The sequence below is a fragment of the Pleurodeles waltl genome, chromosome 2_2, assembly GCF_031143425.1.
Source record: "Pleurodeles waltl isolate 20211129_DDA chromosome 2_2, aPleWal1.hap1.20221129, whole genome shotgun sequence".
Taxonomy (NCBI): domain Eukaryota; kingdom Metazoa; phylum Chordata; class Amphibia; order Caudata; family Salamandridae; genus Pleurodeles; species Pleurodeles waltl.
Window position 1 is genome coordinate 459,043,386 of NC_090439.1, and position 10,193 is coordinate 459,053,578.

Sequence of the window (10,193 nt, forward strand, 5' to 3'; positions counted from 1 at the left end):
GAATCTTTTTTATCGGACAGGGGGGCCACAGTTAGTAGTGGTGACTTTAGATCCCCTGCCTACCTCTTGCCGTGTGGGGTCCCTCAGGGCTCTTCTCTAAGCCCGACGCTATTTAACGTGTATGTGGCACCGCTGGCAGAGCTGGTTCGCTCTTTCGGCTTTATTCCTACTTCATACGCAGACGATACTCAAATTATCATCCCTATTAATAAAGATCTGGAAGAAGTGGCCATCCGCTTCAACGCCTGTATGACAGCAGTAAATCACTGGATGAAGACCAACTGGTTGAAACTCAATTGTGAAAAAACTGAGATTTTGTGCTTTGGAACTGGAAGGGAACATTGGTCTTCTAGCTGGTGGCCTGAAGAATGTGGGACGCTTCCTGTTCCACGGTCTACCTCAAGAAACTTAGGATTAGTGTTCGATGAGCAATTGTCATTCAAACCTCAGGTCAATCTGATAATCAAGACCTGTATGTGGACTATGAAGAAATTAAAAAATATATTTCCTTTTATTCCACAAACTTGCAGAACTACCGTCATTTTGGCTTTAGTCATTTCCAGATTGGATTATGGAAATGCGCTTTTGCTCAATCTGGATAAAGAATCTCTGAACAAGTTACAGTTGATGCAGAACACTGCTGCCAGGCTTTTATTAAAATTGCCTCGCGGGGCCTCTGCTAAGAGGTGCCTTAAAGATCTACACTGGCTTCCGGTAATCCAGCGGCTCTCTTTTAAGGCTCTCTGCATCACCCATAAGGCTGTTCATGGGATTGGGCCTAAGGCTTTAACCACCAAGCTGCAATGGTACAGGCCTAATCGGCTGTTGCGCTCGGCCGGTGCCTATCGAATTCAAACATCCCGCACTAAGAAAGTAAAGTGGGGAGACAGAGCATTTACTATTGCGGCTGCTAATATCTGGAACTCTTTACCATTGGACATAAGGCAAGAACATAACTATCTAAGATTTAGGAAACTGGTCAAGACTTGGCTTTTTCCGCAATAAATCTGGGAGTCTCCTTGTTAAGTCAACTCGCCTCACCCAGTTAGCGCTTCGATGCCCTTGGGCCGGAATGCGCTTTATAAATACCCAATACATACATACATACTTAAATGGTACCCCTGGTACCAAGGGCCCTGTTGCCAGGGAAGGTCTCTAAAGGCTGCTGTATGTATTATGCCACCCTGGGGACCCCTCACTCAGCACATGCACACTGTCTCACAGCTTGCGTGTTCTGGTGGGGAGAAAATGACTATGTCAACATGGCACTCCCCTCAGAGTGCCATGCCCAACTCACACTCCCTGTGGCATAGGTAAGTCACCCCTCTAGCAGGCCTTACAGCCTTAAAGCAGGGTGCACTATACCACAGGTCAGGGCATACATGCATGAGCACTATGCCCCTACAGTGTCTAAGCAAAACCTTACACATTGTAAGTGCAGGGTAGCCATAAATAGTATATGGTCTGGGAGTCTGTCTATTACGAACTCCACAGTTCCATAATGGCTACACTGACATCTGGGAAGTTTGGTATCAGCACAATAAATGCACACTGATGCCAGTGTGGGATTTATTGTAAAATACACCCAGAGGGCATCTTAGAGATGTCCCCTGAATACCAGTCGGACTCCTAGTGCTAGGCTGACCAGTTTCTGCCAGCCTGCCACAACCAGACGAGTTTCTGGCCACATGGGGTGAGTGCCTTTGTCACTCTGTGGCCAGGAACAAAGCCTGTACTGGGTGGAGGTGCTTCTCACCTCCCCCTCCAGGAAATGTAACATCTGGCAGTGAGCCTCAAAGGCTCATGCCTTTTGATACAGCACCCCAGGGCATACCAGCTAGTGAAGATGCCCGCCCCTCCAGCCACGGCCCCACTTTTGGCGGCAAGGCAGGAGAGGATAATGAGTAAAACAAAGAGGAGTCACCCACCAGTCAGAACAGCCCCTAAGGTGTCCTGAGCTGAGGTGACCCCTGCCTTTAGAAATCCTCCATCTTGGGTTTAGAGGATTCCCCCAAGAGGAGGCACATTGGCTACTGCCTTCCTGACCTAAAATATACCCCTAAATTTAGTATTTAGGGGCGACCCAGAAACCAGGAAATTAGATTCCTGCAACCTACAGAAAGAAGGAGGACTGCTGACCTGAAAGCCCCGCAGAGACGACAACTGACTTGGCCCCAGCCCTACCGGCCTGACTCCAGACTCAAAGAACCTGCACAGCGACGCATCTGACAAGGACCAGCGACCTCTGAGGACTCAGAGGACTGCCCTGAAATCGAAGGACCAAGAAGCTCCTGAGAACAGCGGCACTGTTCACCAACAGCAACATCTTTGCAACAAAGAAGCAACTTTTAAAGAACTCTCTCTTCCTGTCAGAAGCGTGAGACTTCATACTCTGCACCCGACGCCTCTGGCTCGAGCTCCAGAGAACTAACACCGCAGAGAGGACTCCCAGGCAACTGGGACTTCGTGAGTAACCTGAGATGACCCCAACAGCGACGCCTCCAGAGAGGATCCAGAGGCTCCCACTGACCCCGTCTGCCTGGTAACAAGGAACCCGACGCCTGGACCAAGCACTGCACCCGCGCCCCCAGGACCCAAAGGAACCAACCTCCAGTGCAGGAGTGACCAGCAGGCATCCCTCTACCTAGCCCAGTCAGTGGCTGGCCCGAGAAGCCCCCCCTGTGCCCTCCCTACATCGCCTAAGTGACCCCCGGGTCCCTCCACTGCTTTCTATAGCAAACCCAAGACCAACTTTGCAAACTGCACCCGGCCGCCCCTGTGCTGCTTAGGGTGTTTTGTGTGCCTGTTTGTGTCCCCCCCCCCCCAGTGCTCTACAAAACCTCCCTGGTCTGCTCCCTGAGGACGCAGGTACTTACCTGCCATCAGACCGGAACCGGAGCACCCCTGTTCTCCATATGAGCCTATGTGTTTTGAGCCCTCCTTTGACCTCTGCACTTGACCGACCCTTTGTTGCTGGTGCGGTGACTTTGGGATTGCCGTGAACCCCCAACGGTGGGCTGACTACGCCCAGGAGATTGCCTGTGTAAGTGGTTTACTTACCTAACAATACTTACCTCCCCAGGAACTATTGATTTTTGCACTGTGTCCACTTTTAAAATAGCTTTTTGCAATTTTTACCTAAACTGTGTGTACTACTGTTTTAAATCAAAGTTCTCTACTTATCTGTGTGAAGTACCTAGCATTTTATGTATTTATCTCAAATCTTGCATCTTGTGGTTCTAAAATAAATTAAGAAAAGTTATTTTTCTATATTATATTTTCTATATAAAAACAATTGGCTTGGAGTTTAAGTCTTTGAGTGTGTGTTCCTCATTTATTGCCTCTGTGTGTACAACGAGTGCTTAACACTAGCCTCTGATAAGCCTACTGCTCGACCACACTACCATAAAATAGAGCATTACTATTATCTAATTTTGCCACTATCAACCTCTAAGGGGAACCCGTGGACTCTGTGCACACTATCTCTCACTTTGAGATAGTATATACAGGGCCAACTTCCTACAGGCCCCCTAAGCAGGAACCCTTAGGGTCAAGGGATAGAATAAACAAAAGGATATTAGAAAGAGAAGAAGAAAGAGGATCAATAGACCTCTATGTACAATATGAAACAAAATGTTTCAATCGGCAGGCATAAATTGACTTAGTAGAGGCAAGCCTTGCTGCCAAAATGAGATCACAGACTTCTGAAGGGAGGTCATAAACCATCAACTGTTGCTGTTCAACCTCCACGCATGAAGCCAAAAAGTTGATGGGTTCGGGTGGAGATCCTCCCCCTGCTGCTGCAACAGAAGATCCTCCCAAAGAGGCAACCTGATTGGAGGATTGATGCTCAGTTTGAGAAGCTCTGGATACCAGAGTCTCCGTGCCCAATCCGGAGCCACAAGGATTACTTGGGCCCAGTCGTTCTTGATTTTCTTGATAACTCTGGGCATAAGTGGAATGGGCAGAAAGGCGTACAGGAGGCCTGAACTCCATTTGTGACTAAAAGCATCACCTAGCGATAGCCCCCTTGGAAACTCCAACGAGCAAAACTGCTGACATTGCACGTTCTCTACGCAGGTGAGCAGATCCAACTAAGGCTCTCCCCATTGTTGAAAGAGTCCTTTCCCCACCTCAAGAAGGAGATACCATTTGTGATCCGCTAAGCATTTTTGGCTGAGCTCATCCGCCCTGGCGTTCAGAGAACCTGCCTGGTGTTGAACCACCACGGTGATGTTCTGCTGTTCCAGGCATGTCCAGAGACGCAGAGCCTCTTGACAAAGGGTCCATGACCCCACACCGCCCTGCTTGTTGCAGTACCACATTGCGGTGGTGTTGTCCGTGAACACCTGCACTACCTTCCCTTTCACAATAGGAAGAAATGCCTTTAATGCTAGTCAAATCGCCCGAAGCTCCAACAAGTTGATATGAAGCCCGGATCCCCCCAGAGATCAGTGACCTCTGATCTTCACCTCTCCCAGATGGCCGCCCCATCCTAGAAGTGACGCATCTATCACTACAGTGAGATCTGGTTGAGGAAAGCAGAGGAACCTGCCTTTGACCCAATCGCAGTTCACTAACCACCACTGCAGATCCTTTGCAGTTCCCTACGAGATCTGAACCAAGGTGGTGAGATTCCCCTGATGCTGTGCCCATTGGAACTTCAAGTCCCACTGCAGAGCCCTCATATGCCATCTGGCATGCTTGGCCAATAGGATGCAGAAAGTCATGAGCCCCAGCAGCCTCAGAGTCTATCTCACCGAAATCCAGGATAGAGGCCGAAACATCGGAATCATAACCTGAATATCCTGGACTCGCTGCTCGGGAGGATAGGCTCGATGATGTGTCCAGAACAGCTCCAATAAAAGTGAACTTTTGAGAGGGAATCAGGTGTGACTTTGGCACATTGATAGTGAACCCCAGCGAATGCAGGAGGTCTGCCGTCGTCTCAAGATGGGTGACGCAAGCCTGTGGCGTAGGAGCCTTCAACAGCCAGTCGCCGAGGTAGGGGAAGACGGAAATTCCTGACCTGCGCAGATGAGCTCCCACCACCGCCATCACCACCGTGAACACCAGAGGGGCACTGGTAAGACCGAAAGGGAGCACAGCAAACAAAGTGCTCGTGGCCCACCTTGAACCACAGATAACACCAGTGGGCAGGCAGGATGGGGATATGAAAATGCGCGTCCTGCAAGTCCAACACTACCATCCAGTCTCCTTGATCTAGGGTAGACAAGACCTGAGTAACAGTGAGCATCTTGAATTTCTCCTTCTTGAGGAAGAGATTGACATCTCTTAAATCCAGGATAGGGCCTAGGCCCTTGTTCTTTCTGGGAATCCAAAAGTAGTGGGAATAACAACCACTGCCAACTTCTGACATCGGGAACCTTTCTATGGCTCCCTTGGCCAAGACAGCCGTAACTTCCTAGCGGAGCAAAATCAAATGATCCTCCATCAGCCGGTCTTTTGTCGGAGAGATAGAGGGAGGGAAAGACTGGAAGGGGAGGGTATAGCCCTTCCGTATGATCTGCAGAACCCACTTGTCTGTTGTGATGGAAAGCCAGTGAGGGAGATGAAATTGAATCCTCCCTCCAACTGGACGGACGTGTTCCTGCAGAACCATACTAGGAGGGCTTGGGCGCAGTGGAAGGGGGCTGTGTGGTAGCTGACTTCTAGCCAGACCCTCTGGGTCTGATGGTACCACAACCACATTCTCTTCCTGGATGCTGTGAAGCCTGAGGACTGTGGCTAAACTGTGGCTGGCGTGGTACCACACCCCTTCCGAAGCCTCAAAAGAGGCGAAAGACAGACTGCTGTTGGCTCGCGCTGAAAGACCCATGGATCAGGCCGTAGCTTGAGAATCCTTGAACCTCTCAACCGCAGAGTCTGCCTTCTCACCAAACGGCCCAATAGGCAAGAGGTGTTTACGGACCTCAATGCCAGGCTGGTGGAAGAATTTTTTTTCTTTCCAAGCTGATTCAGCCTCTTGGATTCCCTATCCGGGTGAGCGGAAGGGAAGGCACCACGGGAAGTAGAGGCTTGGACCACCAAGCTCTCCAGGGTGGGGTGTTGGGTCAGGAAACTAAGGTAACTCAGAACGGGTCTATGGCGGTTGCCGACTGTCCTATTCACAGCAGCCCCTGTGCTGGGTTTGTACCATGTACCCAGAAGGACATCTGTTAGGGCCACACTGAAAAGCAACATCGGCTCTGATGTTGTCACCCACCGGTTGGAGCACCGCTGTCAGGAGATTCGTCCTGACTGGTACCGTAGGCAAGTCTAGGTCCAAGACCTCAGCCACCATACGCACCACCATAGCATAAGAAGCACCGTCCTCCGTAACCACGTTAGGAGGAGAGAGCATACCAGTATCTGGAGATGTGTCCAGTCCATTGGCCTCCCCTAGATCCTCCGACCAGTCCTGTTCCAGGTCAAATTCCAAGGGATCCTCAGACCCCACCCATTCCTCTTCTGCACCCGTCTTTTCTGTATAATGCTCAGACAATGATCTGAGACGAATCGGCGCCGGAGTCGGCGTCGCTCCGGATCATCTGGAATGAGGATGGGGCTACCACCGGTGGGCGCTGGTGGTGGAGGAAGCATCGAAGTCGGACCCGGCGCCAGAGGAGGTTGACTGTGAGGTACCAGCGCTTGTCCATATCCGGTATCGGATCCTGGGGCCACCAACGGTGCAGAGGCCGAAGTCAATGAGGTCCAACCCGATGGGGCCCCTGCTGACCCCACAGGACCCAAAGACCCCACCCGAGGGTGCAGGCCGCTCAAAACCGAGACGCATGGCCTTGTAAAACTCTTATTTGATCGGGGGTCGCTCCGGTCCCTGGAAAAGGGGTAAGTCGCGGAGTCGACCCTGGCGAATGGTCTGCGGAACCACGCTTGGATCGTCGACGTTCCCTTGACGCATCATCTGCCGACGGGCGTGGCGAAGTCAAAGTCCACTTGGACTTATTCTTATTCTTGTGCCTCTTACCTGAATGATCAGACGACCTTGAATCTGAGGAAGATGACTCAGGGCTCCGGGAGCAGTGCCGCGACATCCTCCTACTGCGGGACCGTGACCTCCTTGGAGTTGCGCCGACCGAAGACGGCTGTCGGGCCGCAAGAAGCTTGAGGGATATCTCCCTCAAGGCCTTCGAAGCCATGGCCCGAGAGTAGGAGCACGAGTTGGAGTCGTGATCCTTCTCAAGGCACCAAAGGCAAACGCGGTACAGGTCCGTCACTGACATGGTGCGATGACATGCACCACACGGCTTGAACCCAGTCTTTCTCGAAGACATGACTTCAAACAGCCAAAAAGGTGAAAAAAACCTCGACGAACGTCGAGGAAAGGGTAGCTCTTATCCGGATCTGTGCTTAACCGGCGCGGAAAGAAAAGAACTGATGTACGAGTGCCGAGGTGGCGTCTATATAGACAGCCGTGACGTCATAGACAGCTCCAACGACTCTGACAACGCCACACAGAGTCAGACGACACGCGCGGATCCAAACAATGCCACCCGGTAGCGCGCGCAGGGTACTGCTCAGCAGAAAAATTCCAGATTCGAAGCTGACGGCAGGGAATTCCAGGGTAAGGAATCTGCAGCTAGAATTCTCTATGAGATCCATCAGTATAAATTACAGCATGATGTAGGAAGTTGGCTCTGTATATACTATCTCAAAGTAAGAGATAGTGTGCACAGAGTCCAAGGGCTCCCCTTAGCGGTAAGATAGTGGCAAAATTAGATAATTCAAATGCTCCCTTTTGTGGTAGTGTGGTCGAGCAGTAGGCTTATCAGAGGGTAGTGTTAAGCATTTGTTGTACACACACAGGCAATAAATGAGGAACACACACTCAAAGACCTAACTCCAGGCCAATAGTTTTTATATAGAAAAATATATTTTCTTAATTTATTTTTAGAGCCACAAGTTCAAGATTTCAAGTAAATACATAAAAAGCAAGGTACTACACACAGGTAAGTTAGGAACTTTGAATTAGAGCAATAACAAACAGTTTTTGTTAAAATGGCAATAAGCTATATTAAAAGTAGACAGTGCAAAAATCAACAGTTCCTGGGGGAGGTAAGTATTGGTTAGATTGTGAGGTAAGTAAGACACTTACAATTCTCAGTTCATGGGCATAGGCAGCCCACCGTTGGGGGTTTAAGGCAACCCCAAAGTTACCACACCAGCAGCTTAGGGCCGGTCACGTGCAGAGGTCAAAGAGGTGCCCAAAACACATAGGTGTCTATGGAGAACATGGGTGCTCGGGTTCCAGTCTGCCAGCAGGTAATTACAAGCAGGTAAGTACCCGCGTCCTCAGGAGGCAGACAAGGGGGTTTTGCAGAGCACGGGGGGACACAAGTAGGCACACACCCTCAGCAGTACAGTGGCGGCCAGGTGCAGTGTGCAAAGCAGGCGTCAGGTTTTGTATTGGTTTCAATGGAGAGACCCGGGGGTCACTCTAGCTGTGCAGGCAGGGCACAGGGGGGCTTCTCGGGCCAGCCACCACCTGGGCTAGGCAGAGGGTCGCCTGGGGGTCACTCCTGCAATGAAGTTCGGGCACTTCTGGTCCTGGGGGCTGCGGGTGTAGTGCTTGGTCCAGGTGTCCCTTGTTACAGGCAGTCACGGTCAGGGGGAGCCTCTGGGTTCTCTCTGCAGGCGTCGCTGTGGGGGTCCATGGGGGTCATCTCGGGCTACTCACAGGGTTGCAGTCGCCTGGGAGTCCTCCCTGTGGTGTTGATTCTCTGGATTTGAGGCGGGGGGGGGGTCGGTGCAGAGTGTGAATTCTCACGCCTCTGGCGGAAGAGTGAGGTCTTTGAAAGTTGCAGAAGAGTTGCAAGATTGTTGCTGTTTGTTGAGAAGAGCCGCTGCTCACGGGAGTTTCTTGGTCCTGGGGTTCATGGCAGTCCTCTGAGGCTTCAGAGGTCGCTGGTCCCTGTTAGATGAGTCGCTGTTGCAGTTTCTCAAGTCAGGAGACAGGCTGGTAGGGCTAGGGTCAAAGAAGTTGTCGTCTTCCGTCATCTCTGCAGGGTTTGCAGGTCAGTATGACTTCTTCTTAGTTCAGGTTGCAGGAATCTGATTTCCAGGGTTCTGGGGTGCCCCTAAATACTAAATTCAGGGGTGTGTTTAGGTCTGGGAGGGCAGTAGCCAATGGCTACTGTCCTGGAGTGTGGCTACACCCTCTTTGTGCCTCTTCCCGGTGGGGAGGGGGCACATCCCTAATCCTATTGGGGGAATCCTCCAAACTTAAGATGGAGGATCTAAAGGCAGGGGTCACATGAGCTCAGGGCACCTTAGGAGCTGTCCTGACTGGTGGGTGACTCCTCCTTGTTTTTCTCATTATCTCCTCCAGCCTTGCCGCCAAAAGTGGGGGCAGTGGCCGGAGGGGCAGGCACCTCCACTAGCTGGGATGCCCTGTGGTGCTGTAACAAAAGGGGTGAGCCTTTGAGGCTCACTGGCAGGTGTTACAGTTCCTGCAGGGGGAGGTGGGAAGCACCTCCACCCAGTGCAGGCTTTGTTCCTGGCCACAGAGTGACAAAGGCACTCTCCCCATGTGGCCAGCAACTCGTCTGGTTGTGGCAGGCTGGCAGAAACTCGTCAGCCTAACACTAGAAGTCGGATTGGTATTCAGGGGGCATCTCTAAGATGCCCTCTGGGTGCATTTTACAATACATTCCACACTGGCATCAGTGTGCATTTATTGTGCTGAGAAGTTTGATACCAAACTTCCCAGATTTCAGTGTAGCCATTATGGAACTGTGGAGTCCGTGTTTGACAAACTCCCAGACCATATACTCTTATGGCTACCCTGCACTTAAAATGTGTAAGGTTTTGCTTAGACACTGTAGGGGCATAGTGCTCATGCACATATGCCCTCACCTGTGGTATCGTGCACCCTGCCTTAGGGCTGTAAGGCAAGCTAGAGGGATGACTTACCTATGCCACAGGCAGTGTGAGGTTGGCATGGCACTCTGAGGGGAGTGCTATGTCGACTTAGTCATTTTCTCCCCACCAGCACACACAAGCTCTGAAGGAGTGTGCATGTGCTGAGTGAGGGGTCCCCCGGGTGGCATAAAACATGCTGCAGCCCTTAGAGACCTTCCCTGGCATCAGGGCCCTTGGTACCAGGAGTACCATTTACAAGGGACTTATCTGAATGCCAGGGCAGTGCCAATTGTGGAAGCAAAGGCACAGTT